The following is a 14,680-nucleotide window of genomic DNA, read 5'->3' as shown; positions in this document are numbered from 1 at the left end:
GGTCCCCCGTGCAGTTGGTGCCAAAGTGGGAGTGTTGACACAATTAGGGATCTTTTTTTATACAGGCACCTCAGGCCCAGCCTCTATGGGGCTTTGAGGAAGCTGTGGGCTGGTAATTAGCCGAATAACTAAAAAGTTATTAACCCCACAGTGTTTCACTGTTAGCGGCTAATATTATCCTGCCTAATTAGCCCTCTCGTTGCGTTATATGGCCTAATTCCAGATATGTGCCACGATGTTCCCAGGAATGTGAGTAAGTATTTTGGAGCGTAACCATGCCCTGAAAATACCTCACTGAAATATGGAGAAGGGGATAGCTGCATCCCAACATGGTGACCGGAGTAAGGGTGAGTGGGTGTGCCAGAAGGAAAATAGTGGGAGTGTGGAAAGGAGTGGGTGTGTCAAAAGCTCTTTTCTGTTGGTTAGATGGTTTTGATTGAGCTGTGCTTTTTTTCTTCTGTTTCTTACCACGCAACTGCCTTACATTGAGCTACTGTACCGCCAGAGTTTGGTCTTCTGTTTTTAAGCCCAATTATGAGTCTGAGTCATAGTTCACTGTTAGTTTTAAGAAAATAATTGTACATTTTCAGTTATAAAACTGACGATTGTTCATTTTTTATGAAAAGTATTGATGATGGGTGTACTGTTGCTTCATGCGTTGTATGTGTGTGCTTACTGTGACTGTCACRCTGTTATTGGCTAGGTAGCTACTGCCGGACAGAAGTGCTTGTCAAGTGTGAGTATTGTTACAATGTTGCCGTTTTGTTATCGTTCATGCCCTTCTCATTGAGTAGTAGACTGTATGTATGTATCAACGTGAGATCTAGATGGTTATCAAAAATAGTTTTTTTTATTGTTTAGGCTGCTATAGCTACTTGAAATAAAATCCTGTGAGAGAAAACATTTGCAACGTAGTTACCGCTGGCGACACGACCGTGATACCTAGTAGGAAGCACTTAAAGTTGGCAGGCACAACATCGGTGCTGAGTGCACTGGTCACCGGTTTATCAACTCATCGTGATGCTGCCAAATCAACCACACAAAACAGTCTTGAGTGGCAACAATACAGCCCAATTAGKTGATTAGCTTTCCATACACTTTCGACACTCCCAACCACCCATACCTCGGTTGCCATATTGGGCTGCAGCTACCCATACTTGGAAATATGAGTAAGCGCTACTGAGCAAACTCCACATAACTCCACTGGTACACACTCCAAGCAAAAATAGAGGGCTGTGGATTCTTCTTTTAATGTGCATGATGCAGAAATTCCTCTGCCATTTCCTGGTTGCAAAAATTCTAATAGTTTGCCTAATTTCAGTTTGTGTGACAAAACAAGCAATGTATAGGGTAGAGAATCTAAACCACTGTGAAATATCTTTTCAATAACCAATCATGATGTATTTTCAGCTGTTTGAAGCTGGTGTACAAAACCAAAAGACGCGAAAATGTAACTTCAGAACAGGAAGCATAGAAATAGCGTGCATAGAAAATATCTACTGCTTCTTTAACTTGCTTTTGATGAGAATGACAGATCTATAACTCACATATCTATGTGAATTTGGTCGGGTCACCCAAAGAGTTACATATTGCAGCTTTAACACTAAATGTGCTCGGCTAGGGTCTATTGTCCTGGGTTGCAGTCAGGTAAACAGGGCACATCTTGTTTTGAAGGGAATAGCATGATGAGCCAAGCACCCCATACTGCTCTGTCCCTGCCTCCTAAAGAGCATGAGAATGAGGGATCTCCTCTTTGAACTGCGCTGTGTGCTTAGCAAATACTGCTTGTTGATGTTTTTCATTGTCTTTGTGAAATGCAGCCGACCTTATTCAAAGGCTACTCACATTGATAAATACTGATAATGATGAGGACGTTGGTGGTGGGATGGCAGGGGATTGTTMGGAAGGGAAGAAGGGGGAGGATTGAGATGGTGGAGGACTGACTGGCGCATCAATTCCCAAGATGCATTCCTTTCCTGCATCCTCTGTGGCGAGGATGTTTGAAATCTGTCAGGGCTAGAGCACCATCTTACTGCTGTAGACCAAGAAACAATGTTAACTAGCCGAACCTACACACACACCACACACATACACACCACACACACACAGGAGTAGCTTCAAGTTTTATTAGTCGTATGTAGGGATACGCATGGTATACAGTGCATTCGGAAAGTATTCAGACCCCTTGACTTTTTCCACATTTTGTTACGTTACAGCGTTATTCTAAAACTGATTAAATTGTTGTTGTTTTATTGTCAATTTACACACAATACCCCATTAGACATTTTTGCACATAAAAAWATTATAATAACTGAAATATCACATTTACATAAGTATTCATACCCTTTACTCAGTACTTTGTTGATGCACCTTTGGCAGRGATTACAGCCTCGAGTCTTCTTGGGTGGGACGCTACAAGCTTGGCACACCTGTATTTGGGGAGTTTCTCCCATTCTTCTCTGCAGATCCTCTCAAGCTCTGTCAGGTTGGATGGGGTGCGCCGCTGCACAGCTATTTTCAGGTCTCTCCAGAGATTTTAGATCCTGGCTGGGCCACTCAAGGARATTCAGAGACTTGTCCCAAAACCCGTCCTGCGTTGTCTTGGCTGTGTGCTTAGGGTCGTTGTCCTGTAGGAAGATGAACCTTCGCCAGTGCCTGAGGTACTGAGCACTCTGGAGCAGATTTTCATCAAYGAGCTCTCTGTACTTTGCGCCGTTCATCTATCCCTCGATCCTTACTAGTCTCCCAGTCCCTGCTGCTGAAAAACATCCCCACAGCATGATGCTGCCACCACCATGCTTCAAGTTAAATCAAAGTTTATTTGTCACGTGCGCCGAATACAACAGGTGTAGTAGACCTTACAGTGAAATGCTTACTTACAGGCTTTAACCAATAYTGCCAAAACGTATTAGGGGAACAATAGGTAAGTGAGGAAATAAAAACAACAGTAAAAAGACAGTGAAAAACAGTAGCGAGGCTATATACAGTAGCGAGGCTATAAAAGTAGCGAGGCTACATACAGACACCGGTTAGTCAGGCTGACTGTGGTAGTATGTACATGTAGATATGGTTAAAGTGACTATGCGTATATGATGAACAGAGAGTAGCAGTAGTGTAAGAGGTGTTGGTGGGTGGTGGGTGGGTGGCAGGACACAATGCAGATAGCCCGGTTAGCCAATGTGCGGGAGCACTGGTTGGTCGGACCAATTGAGGAAGTATGTACATATGTACATGAATGTATAGTTAACTTCTCTAGGGTAGGGGGCAGCATTTTCACGTTTGGATGAAAAGCATACCCAAATTCAACTGCCAGTTACTCATCCCCAGGAGATAAGATATGCATATTATTAGTAGATTTGGATAGAAAACACTCTGAAGTTTCTAAAACTGTTTGAATCATGTCTGTGAGTATAACAGAACTTATTTAGCAGGCGAAACCCCGAGGACAAACCATTCTGATTGTTTGTTTTTTTTGAGGTCACCTTTCAATGAGATTTCGTTGGGAAACCAGATTTCTAAGCGAATTGCTTGCAGTTCCTACGGCTTCCACTAGATGTCAACAGTCATGAGAAATAGGTTGAGGTTATTCCTTTGTGTAATGAAGAAATACGGCCATCTTGAAGTCGAGGCACTCCAGGTGTCCTGGACATGCGCTTCAATCAAACAGAAGGCATGCAACATTTCATTTTAATCCTGTATTGAACACATATCATCCCGTCTTCAATTTTATTGATTCTTAACGTTAAAAAATACCTAAAGTTGTATTACAAAAGTAGTTTGACATTTTTTGGCAAAGTTTACAGGTAACCTTTGAGATATTTTGTCATCATGTTTGAGCAAGTTGGAACCGGTGTTTTTCTGGATCAAACGTGCCAAATAAATGGACATTTTGGATATATATCGACGGAATTAATCGAGCAAAAGGACCATTTGTGATGTTTATGGGACATATTGGAGTGCCAACAACAGAAGCTCGTCAAAGGTAAGGCATGAATTATATTTTCATTTCTGCGTTTTGTGTCGCGCCTGCTGGGTTGAATTGTTTTCTCTCTTTTGTTTACTATAAGTGCTATGCTCAGATAATAGCATTGTATGCTTTCGCTGAAAAGCCTTATTTGAATTCTGACATGTTCGCTGGATTCACAACCAGTGTAGGTTTAATTTGGTATATTTCATGTGTGATTTAATGAAAGTTTGATTTTATAGTAAATTTCATAGTAAATAATTTTTATTTGGCGCTGTGCATTTATCAGGCTTTTTGCCAAGTGATACAGTAGCGTCTTGCCTAAACTCAGATTTTTGGATATAAATATGAACTTTACCGAACAAAAAATACATGTATTGTGTAACATGAAGTCCTATGAGTGTCATCTGATGAAGATTATCAAAGGTTAGTGATTAATTTATCTCTATTTCTGCTTTTTGTTAATGCTCTCTTTAGCTGGAAAAATGGCTGTCTTTTTCTGTGACTTGGCTCATACCTAACATAATCGTTTGGTGTGCTTTCGTCGTAAAACCGTTTTGAAATCGGACACTTTGGCTGGATTTACAACAAGTGTAGCTTTAAAATGGTGTAAAATACTTGTATGCTTGAGGAATTTAAATTATGGGATTTCTGTTGTTTTGAATTTGGCGCCCTGCAGTTTCACTGGCTGTTGACGAGGTGGGACGCTACCGTCCCACATACCCTAGAGAGGTTAAAGTGACTGTGCATATATGATAAACAGAGAGTAGCAGCAGCGTAAAAGAGGGGTTGGGGGGGCACACAATGCAGATAGTCCGGGTAGCCATTTGATTACCTGTTCAGGAGTCTTATGGCTTGGGGGTAAAAACTGTTGAGAAGCCTTCACCGTAAAGATGGTGCCAGGTTTCCTCCAAATGTGATGCTTGGCATTCAGGCCAAAGAGTTCAATCTTGGTTTCATCAGACCAGAGAATCTTGTTTCTCATGTTCTGAGAGTCCTTTAGTTGTCTTTTGGCAAACTCTAAGCGGGCTGTCAAGTGGCTTTAACTGAGGAGTGGCTTCCGTCTGGCTACTCTACAATAAAGGCCTGATTGGTGGTGTCACGCCCTGATCTGTTCACATGTCTTTGTGCTTGTCTCAACCCCCTCCAGGTGTTGCCCATCTTTCTCATTATACCGAGTGTATTTATACCTGTGTTCTCTGTTTATTTGTTGCCAGTTCGTTTTGTTTCGTCAAGCCTACCAGTTTTTTCCCCGTGCTCCTGTCTGTCTCTAGTTCCTGTTTTCTAGCTTTCCCGGTTTTTGACCATTCTGCCTGCCCTAGCCTGTTGTTCTGTACCTTGCCATACCACCCTGGATTACTGACCTCTCCCTGCCCTGGCCCTGAGGCTGCCTACCATTCTGTACCTTTCAGACTCTGCTCTGGACTACTGACCTCTGCCTGCACTTGACCTGTCGTTTGCCTACCCCCCCTGTTTTTGTAATAAGCTTTTGTTACTTCGTAACTCTGCATCTGGGTCTTCTCGTGAACATTGACAGGTGGAGTGTTGTAGAGATGGTAGTCCTTCTGGAAGGTTCTCCCATCTCCACAGAGGAACTCAGGAGCTCTGTCAGAGTGACCATCGGGTTCTTGGTCACCTTCCTGACCAAGGGCCTTCTCCCCCGATTGCACAGTTTGGCCAGTCGGCCAGCTCTAAGAAGAGTCTTGGTYGTTACAAACTTCTTCCATTTAAGAATGATGGAGGCCACTGTGTTTTTGGGGACCTTCAATGCTGCAGAAATGTTTTGGTACCCTTCCCCAAACCTATGCCTCGACACAATCCTGTCTCGCAGATCTATCGACAATTCCTTCGACCTCACCTCATGTGGGACCTTATATAGACAGGTGTGTGCCTTTCCAAATCATGTCTAATCAATTGAATTTACCACAGGTGGACTCCAAGAAGTTGTAGAAAACATCAAGGATGATCTGTAACCCTGACCTGTTCACCGGACGTGCTACCTGTCCCAGACCTGCTGTTTTCAACTCTCTAGACACCGCAGGAGCGGTAGAGATACTCTTAATGATCGGCTATGAAAAGCCAACTGACATTTACTCCTGAGGTGCTGCACCCTCGACAACTACTGTGATTATTATTATTTTGACCATGCTGGTCATTTATGAACATTTGAACATCTTGGCCATGTTCTGTTATAATCTCCACCCGGCACAGCCAGAAGAGGACTGGCCACCCTCATAGCCTGGTTCCTCTCTAGGTTTCTTCCTAGGTTTTGGCCTTTCTAGGGAGTTTTTCCTAGCCACCGTGCTTCTACACCTGCATTGCTTGCTGTTGGGGTTTTAGGCTGGGTTTCTGTACAGCACTTTGAGATATCAGCTGATGTACGAAGGGCTATAAATATACATTTGATTTGATTTGATGATCAATGGAAACAGGATGCACCTGAGCTCAATTTAAGTCTCATAGCAAAGGTTCTGAATAGTTATGTAAATAATTATTTAATTTTTAATACATTTGCAAAAATGTCTAAAAACCTGTTCTCGCAATGTCATTATGGGATATTGTGTATAGATTGATGAGGGAAAAAAATATATTAAATCAATTTTAGAACAAGGCTGTAACATAACAAAATGTGGAAAATGCTAAGAAGTCAGAATACTTTCGAATGCACTGTACATCATCCAATGAAGTGCTTACTTGCAGGTCCCTTCTCGACAATGCAAACAACAATTAGAAGTAATAAAAGATAAGAATACGAACGTAAAGTAAATGGCAATCAAATTGAATAATTTTATCATAAAGTATAATACAGAAAGGTTCAATTTATAGTCCAATATTTACATGTGTATTGGGGATGGGGGGCAAATGTAGAAATTTAGCAGTGTAGTAAGAGTCTTGTAGCAGCAGTTGTGATGTGTGTGTGTGTGTGTGTGTGTGTGTGTTGTGTGTGTGTGTGTGTGTGTGTGTGTGTGTGTGTGTGTGGTGTGTGTGTGGTGTGGTGTGTGTGTGTGTGTGTGTGTTGTGTGTGTGTTGGTGTGTGTGGTGTGGTGTGATCGTGTCATGGTGAGTGAGTGCATGTGTGCTGAGGTGCGGAGAATCAGTGCAGGTGGTCAGTCCAGTTCAAGTGTTCAGCAATCTGATGGCTTGTGGATAGAAACTGTCTCTGAGCCTGTTGGTACAGTATCAAACCTTAAACTCCTTTACCGTCTGCCCAACGCTAAGGGAGAGAACAGCTCGTGGCTGGGGTGTGTGGGGCCCTTCCTCAGGCACCGTTTCGAGTAAATGTTCTGGATGGTATGGGTTCACGGTCCCAGTGATGTACTGGGCAGTCTTCACCTCCTGCTGGAGGCCCTTGCGGTCGTGGACGGAGCAATTCCCATAGCAGGCCGCGATGCAACCGGTCAGGCCGCCCTCGATGGTACAGTGGTAGTATTTGGAGAGGTCCCGGGGTGGCATGACACATTTCTTCAGCCGCCTTACAAAGTAGAGACGCTGTTGCACCCTCTTGACAAGAGTGGTGGTGTTGATGGTCAATTAAAATGTCCTCGGTGATGTGGACGCAGAGGAACTTAAAAGTTGTGACTCTGTCTCCTGCAGTCRCGTTGATGTGGATCGGGGCTTGTTCCCTCCTCTGCTTCCTGAAGGAGTACTCAACTTACACAAGCACAAACGCACACACTCCGCTAGATTGCAATTGGAATCAGAGGACAATCTATTCTGTGCATTATTTGTTTTATTCAGTGTGTGTGTTCCCACTGGGAATGACAAGGGGGAGGTGAGAAATGAGATTACCTCTCTGCTGTTACAGACGAGCCTCTCTCTCAGGCAGCAGAGTACTACGTCCAATCTAGAAAACATCTCTCACAGAGAGACGCAACCGAGAGGGGTTACATTAGAGTCTGATTAACATGAGGAGATAAAAGGTGCATATGTATGGTGCACGTGTATATGTCCTCTGTCTGATTTCAATTTCCCAACGCTGATCTTCTTCAATTAGACACCAGGGATGAAGGTGGTGGGGGTAGATGGAATGAGGGGGGAAACGTGTATATCCACGGCTCTGAAGCATGAACGTTGTTACCCGCCGTCTCGAGCCATCTCTCACTGAGAGTATCAGATTTCATTATGCGATGTCGGCTTTTGGATAAGGCCGGAGATTTAATCAAATGAATAATCATCCGGTTGCCACTAATGATGAATCACAGAGCATTCACCGATCATTTTGCATGTCACAAAGGCAAAACTGCTAACACAAAGCACTTGGTGCATAGCGTGGCGTGTCTGGTGTGAAATCAAAAGTCAAAWGTGGAGATCCATGGATTAAATATGGCCTCTAGTGAGTGGTACTGCTTACCCAGAAGGAGAATCCTCCATGTCCCCTGCTTCTATTCATCATGCCTAATCCARAACGTACCATAAATCAGCTTTGGAGCTTAATTTGATTAATTAGCTAATTAATTAAAGGCAAAATGATTGAGAGAATGCCTGGATGAGAGTCTGTTCCACGGGATGCTAGCACATGGTTTTTAGACTCTCGTAAATCCATCAATTTACATTTCGATAATAGATAAAGCACTGCCCAGCAATATACATGGAACAGATAATAGATGAAAAATGGCTAGGAAGAAAAACATGGATATGGGGCGTGGCGTTATAAGACAGGAGAAGGAGACTTTCCACTAGGTAATAAAATAGTACTGTAGCTCAAATGTACAAGTGGTGGAGAGGCAGGGCTTTCTGAACAATATAGCTACACTGAAATTATGCAAGGAATGAGGAAAAGCAGGGTTGATCATTCTTCAGAGATGTGTGAGGAGCGCTAGCTAGCTAACCCACCTGCGGCTCTTGCAGAGGAGGGGGGAGAAGAGAGGGCTCCTAGTGTTGGTCTAAATCATTGATGGCTTATTCTGAGAACCTGCAGATCAGAGGAACAAGCTCCTAACACAGAGCGCCGTTTCACATTAAAGGAGTCGCAGGTAGAGGGCTCTCTGAACTGCTGCTGCTGTTAAACGTTATAGTAACCGACACCAATGGATGTGAGAGGCCTAGGTGGGAAGGAATACTACTGTATGCTTAAAGATGGCTGTTTCTAAAAGAGAGACTGCAGGGAAAGGAAGATGGACGAGGGTAGTTGGAGTTCAGAGACTAAGCAGAGTAATGGGTGATAAGGGTCTATGTTTTTTTAGGGGATCAACTTGAATAGATCCTTCATGGATCACAAGAGACATGACAAAGCCATTTCCCCCAGGGATTACTGATAATAAACATCTGAGATTGGGTTGCAGAAGGGTTACCATCACTAATGAATGCATGTCAGTATGGTAATAGGTCAACTATTGATGCTGCCTAAGGTGCTGCCTGATTTCCCCAAGGGTGTATTCACCTGGGCATCTCAACCTGTAACCTCCCCTTCTCCTCTTCCCCTTCATCCTCCACCCCCACCTCCTCCTCCACCTCATCCTCCTCCACCCCCACCTCCAAAAAAATCTAATCAAATCAAATGTATTTATATAGCCCTTCGTACATCAGCTGATATCTCAAAGTGCTGTACAGAAACCCAGCCTAAAACCCCAAACAGCAAGCAATGCAGGTGWAGAAGCACGGTGGCTAGGAAAAACTCCCTAGAAKGGCCAAAACCTAGGAAGAAACCTAGAGAGGAACCAGGCTATGAGGGGTGGCCAGTCCTCTTCTGGCTGTGCCGGGTGGAGATTATAACAGAACATGGCCAAGATGTTCAAATGTTCATAAATGACCAGCATGGTCAAATAATAATAATCACAGTAGTTGTTGAGGGTGCAGCAAGTCAGCACCTCAGGAGTAAATGTCAGTTGGCTTTTCATAACCGATCATTAAGAGTATCTCTACCGCTCCTGCGGTCTCTAGAGAGTTGAAAACAGCAGGTCTGGGACAGGTAGCACGTCCGGTGAACAGGTCAGGGTTCRATAGCCGCAGGCAGAACAGTTGAAACTGGAGCAGCAGCACGGCCAGGTGGACTGGGGAGAGCAAGGAGTCATCATGCCAGGTTGTCCTGAGGCATGGTCCTAGGGCTCAGGTCCTCCGAGAGAGAGAGAAAGAAAGAGAGAATTAGAGAGAGCATACTTAAATTCACACAGGACACCGYATAAGACAGGAGAAGTACTCCAGATATAACAAACTGACCCTAGCCCCCCGACACATAAACTACTGCAGCATAAATACTGGAGGCGGAGACAGGAGGGGTCAGGAGACACTGCGGCCCCATCCGATGATACCCCCGGACAGGGCCAAACAGGAAGGATATAACCCCACCCACTTTGCCAAAGCACAGCCCCCACACCACTAGAGGGATACCTTCAACCACCAACTTACCATCCTGAGACTACACTCAATCATCCACCCCCACCTCCACCCCCACTTCCTCCTACTATCTTGTTCCTTACATTGTTGGCCTCGTTTATTTTTTATTTAACCTTTATTTAACTAGACAAGTCAGTTAAGAACAAATTCTTATTTACAATGACGGCCTACCCCGGCCAAACCCTCCACTAACCCGGATGACGCTGGGCCATTTGTGCGCCYCCCTATGGGACTCCCGATCACGGCTGGTTGTGCTAACACTTCTGTGGTGGCTATCAGACGGAGACAAGCTGAAGGGTGACATTGAGGAGGCAGGGAGGGTTGGACACCGCGGCCCATAAATCAGATCCTGTCTCGGGAGGCAGACACATGACCCCCCCSCCGCCTAGACCCTGCACCAGCCCCAGCCACTCCTCATCCYCCACAGACAGCCCCAGTCTGATCCAATCTGGTACATGCTGACATGTATAACCCYTTTGATTTCCTCTCTTTGATTGAAACACACAATCTCATCTGCAGGGAAGGCAGTTCTGAAGGGTTTTAAATGAAGACAATTAAGGTAAGGAGCACTTTACTCCAAAGGTTGGGCAAATATTGATATGGCGGTTTATTTGGTCTCCTGGTCTTTCTCTGCATGTTAGCATGCTTTTCTTATGGGTTTCTTTCGTGTATGTTCATCACACATAGTTGACAGTCTTGAAAGATCTACAACATCTCATCAAATGAKACATGAAAAAGTCACCAGTAGCATGTTTTTCCTGTTACCCACCATTTATCCCTATGGCTGACTCTATTGAAGATCAATAATTTTTTCCCAAGATAATTAATTGAAGATACTGTATGTCTGTTGGCCCAATATCTTTGAAAGAAGAGTACGAGCAAGTCCCTGCGTCATTATCTGATGTTATGGGTCATCCATGTATAATAATCCCTATGGGTTACGTCACACACACACACACACACACACACACACACACACACACACACACACATACATACATACATACATACATACATACATACATACATACATACATACATACATACATACATACATACATACATACATACATACATACATACATACATACATACATACATACATACATACATACATATATATCCAGGGATTGTCACGGAGTATATGGGTGTGTGTAACAAAAGGAAGCTTGACTGGTTGATAACAGCACTTACTTTCTTTTAAAAACGCTTTAAGGTGCTTCCATAAAGCAGAATAAAAAGCATGCATTGAAAGTACCAAAGCCAGACTCTCTCTCAGATAAGGTGTATTTTTTTTTACAGCTGCTCTGGACTGAATGTGAGTGGAGGGAAAAGGCATGATCGGAATGAGAAAAGAAGACACGTTCTCCGGGGGACTGAATAAATGTGACTTCATGTAATCTGTATGTGCATCACAACAATGCAAGACGGCCTTCATACTTTAGGCTATCTGTGTCTTCAGAGAGGGTTCTGGGGTCTTGCTAAGTCTGTTGAMGAATAACATTATAGCCTTCTGCAAGAGAGAATWTAACACAGGAATCGGATATGATGTGAATATTTCTCATTAACAGTGTAACCTCGACTTCTTGTGTGTGTATGGATCTATAGTATTTTTTATGTTCTACGGAATGCTATTGTCTTTGAGCTTTTTTGGTTATACTTCAGTACTCACACACACACACACACACACACACAGACACACACAAAAAGCCAGAAAGTACAAAAGCCGAAGATATTCATTAATGCCCTGTTGACATGTACAGTATGTCTGTTTGTAAAGACTGTAATCTTAACCTGTCCAATGGGAATGCCCATTAGGCAGTGCTGGCAGTGGAGATGCGGAATTCACCAGGTTGAGATGCACAGTGTGATAAACACAATTACAGGCAGACAGATACCGTCTCAGACACTGGCTCACAATTTTTTTATTTATATATAGCAAGAAAATATGTTAAAGTCCCTCAGCATGAATATCCATACTCAGAATAGACAAGATATAAACTGAAAAGTAGACATGAAAACCTTGTGTTCCTTATACATATCCCAGGCTTGACCTGAGAGGTGAAAAGATTACAGGGTTAGGCATGGTACCAAAACCTGCWCCAAAAAGCCTTCAGATTGTTACCAATAGAATGTCTCTTAAATGTTCTGTTTTGTTATACACAATCATTAAATTGCCTTAGGTCATGTTTGAGGTAATGTTATGTAATCTCACCAAATATGCAATAATTATGTTGCATCATCAGGACCGTAGCTACATATGAGCAGATCGAGGTCCAGACCTCTGTAATTTGGTTGTGCATCAGCAGTTTTCCTCTTGTTATATGTCATTCACTGACAGTCACTCAATTAGCCCATATCTGTTAAAACATTTTAGATTGGTATATTAGTCTAGTTAGTCTWGCCAGCTATCTAAACTTGTAGTAATCATCAAGTTTTTCAATTGTATAGCAATGCAGTGAATGAGCTCGAACTTTTTTTAAATTGGAAATTTGAATTGGAAACACAACATTTCAAAAACATTAATATAATGTTACAGCAAGGTCTMCGACTTGAGATTGTAATGCGAGGATATTACCCCTTGGCTCAGATAACTTAATACTGCTTTTGTTGGGAACTAATAAAGCATAATGTATTTTTACATGTTTCAGCCCTCAAGGCTTCATATGAATGACAGTCAGACTGTTGTACCTGATCTGAATAGACAATGTGGGAAGAGAAGGTGTTTATGTCTATTGGCAATGCATCTCTGGATAGCTTTAGGCCTCTTTTCACGCTTTTTGCATGAAATTGTGTTGATAATGATGGAGTCAAGGGTCAAACAGTCTGGTAGGAATTTTAACACCATCATAGAGACTGCTTAACCTCTCATGTTTTTCATTCAAAGGCTGTCTTTGTGCATATGATTTGAAACATTTCGGAAAAGTTTCAACAGACTATAGTTCAAACACGTTTACATTGTTATATTTGACATTTTAGTAATTCCAGAGCGACTTGAAGTAGCTATCAGCAAAGTCAGTGKTAGTTCACAAGGGGAAAAATCTGTCTGTGCCCTTGAGCAAGGCACTTAACCCTAATTTGCTCCAGGGGTGCCATACTACGATGGCTGACCCTGTAAAACAACACATTTCATTGCATCTATCCAGTGTGTGACAATACAAGATCTATTCTCATTTAGTACGAAAAAGTGTTAGTTCCTGAAAGTCCCCAAAAAAAATAGTGGAGGGAGGGGTGCTGTGGGATTATTTAAGATATTCTTTGAAGGGGTAGGGTTTCAGACGTTTTTGGAACATGGGAGGTAGCATAATACAGACATACATACACGTTTACATACAAAGCTTGGTACAATAGGGCTGTCACTTTATTAACTTGTTTCAGAGTCTCTCTCCTTACTGGTGACTTTGAACATCACAACACAAAGATATCATAATTGTGTCTTTTATATTCACAACAACAAAGTGCTACTCATCTGCTATAGAAGAGTATGGATAATCTGATTGTCTGTTCTCCATTGCGAACCCTCTGATTTTGTGTAATTGTGATGATTTCTGCTTTTTTTCCGAATTGGTTTGTAGTTTTCTGTGATGTRTTTTGAAATACCAGAGTAATGAGGGGTAGAAAATAAAACAGCTTCTGTATTTCAGAGGCATTCGCACTCTTTTCAGTCCAAAGAGTTTGCTGCTGGCGATGTGTATATTTAATTGGGTGTCAGTTGGCTCCCTGAACACTCACTTGTATATTCTGAGGGCTCCTGGTCTCTAACGACAACAAAAAAGCCATAACATGTATCACTGGTTTGCTAAATACCCCAACTGATAAAAGATAATGATAATATCTATTTATGCTTTTATACAGGAACCATATTTGAAATAAAGATCCATGGGTTTCGGAGGAATGGAGGAGACCTAACTATTCTTTAAAGCTAGAATCCTTTGTTGCTACATCAATTCTGGGATTTATAAATGTATGATATACTGGTGGAAAAAGTACCCAATTTCTCATACTTAAGTAAAAGTAAAGATACCTTAATAGAAAATGAATCAAGTGAAAGTGAAAGTCACCCAGTAAAATACTATGTGAGTAAAAGTATTTGGTTTTAAATATACTTAAGTATCAAAAGTAAATGTAGTTGATTGTTTTTTTTAAACGCAAACCAGAAATCACAATTCTCTTTATTTATTTATTTATTTATTTATGAATAGCCAGGGTCACACTTCAACACTCAGACATAATTTACAAACAAAGCATTTGTGTTTAGTGAGTCCGCCAGATCAGTGGCAGTAGGGATGACCAGGGATGTTCTCTTGATAAGTGTGCGAGTTGGACCATTTTCTGTCCTGCTAAGCATTCAAAATGTAACGAGTAATTTTGGTCATCAGGGAA

Source organism: Salvelinus sp. IW2-2015, linkage group LG5 (genome assembly GCF_002910315.2).
Source record: "Salvelinus sp. IW2-2015 linkage group LG5, ASM291031v2, whole genome shotgun sequence".
In the NCBI taxonomy this organism is placed as follows: Eukaryota; Metazoa; Chordata; class Actinopteri; order Salmoniformes; family Salmonidae; genus Salvelinus; species Salvelinus sp. IW2-2015.
The sequence above is the reverse complement of the archived record's forward strand: the minus strand, read 5'-3'. Positions refer to the sequence as shown.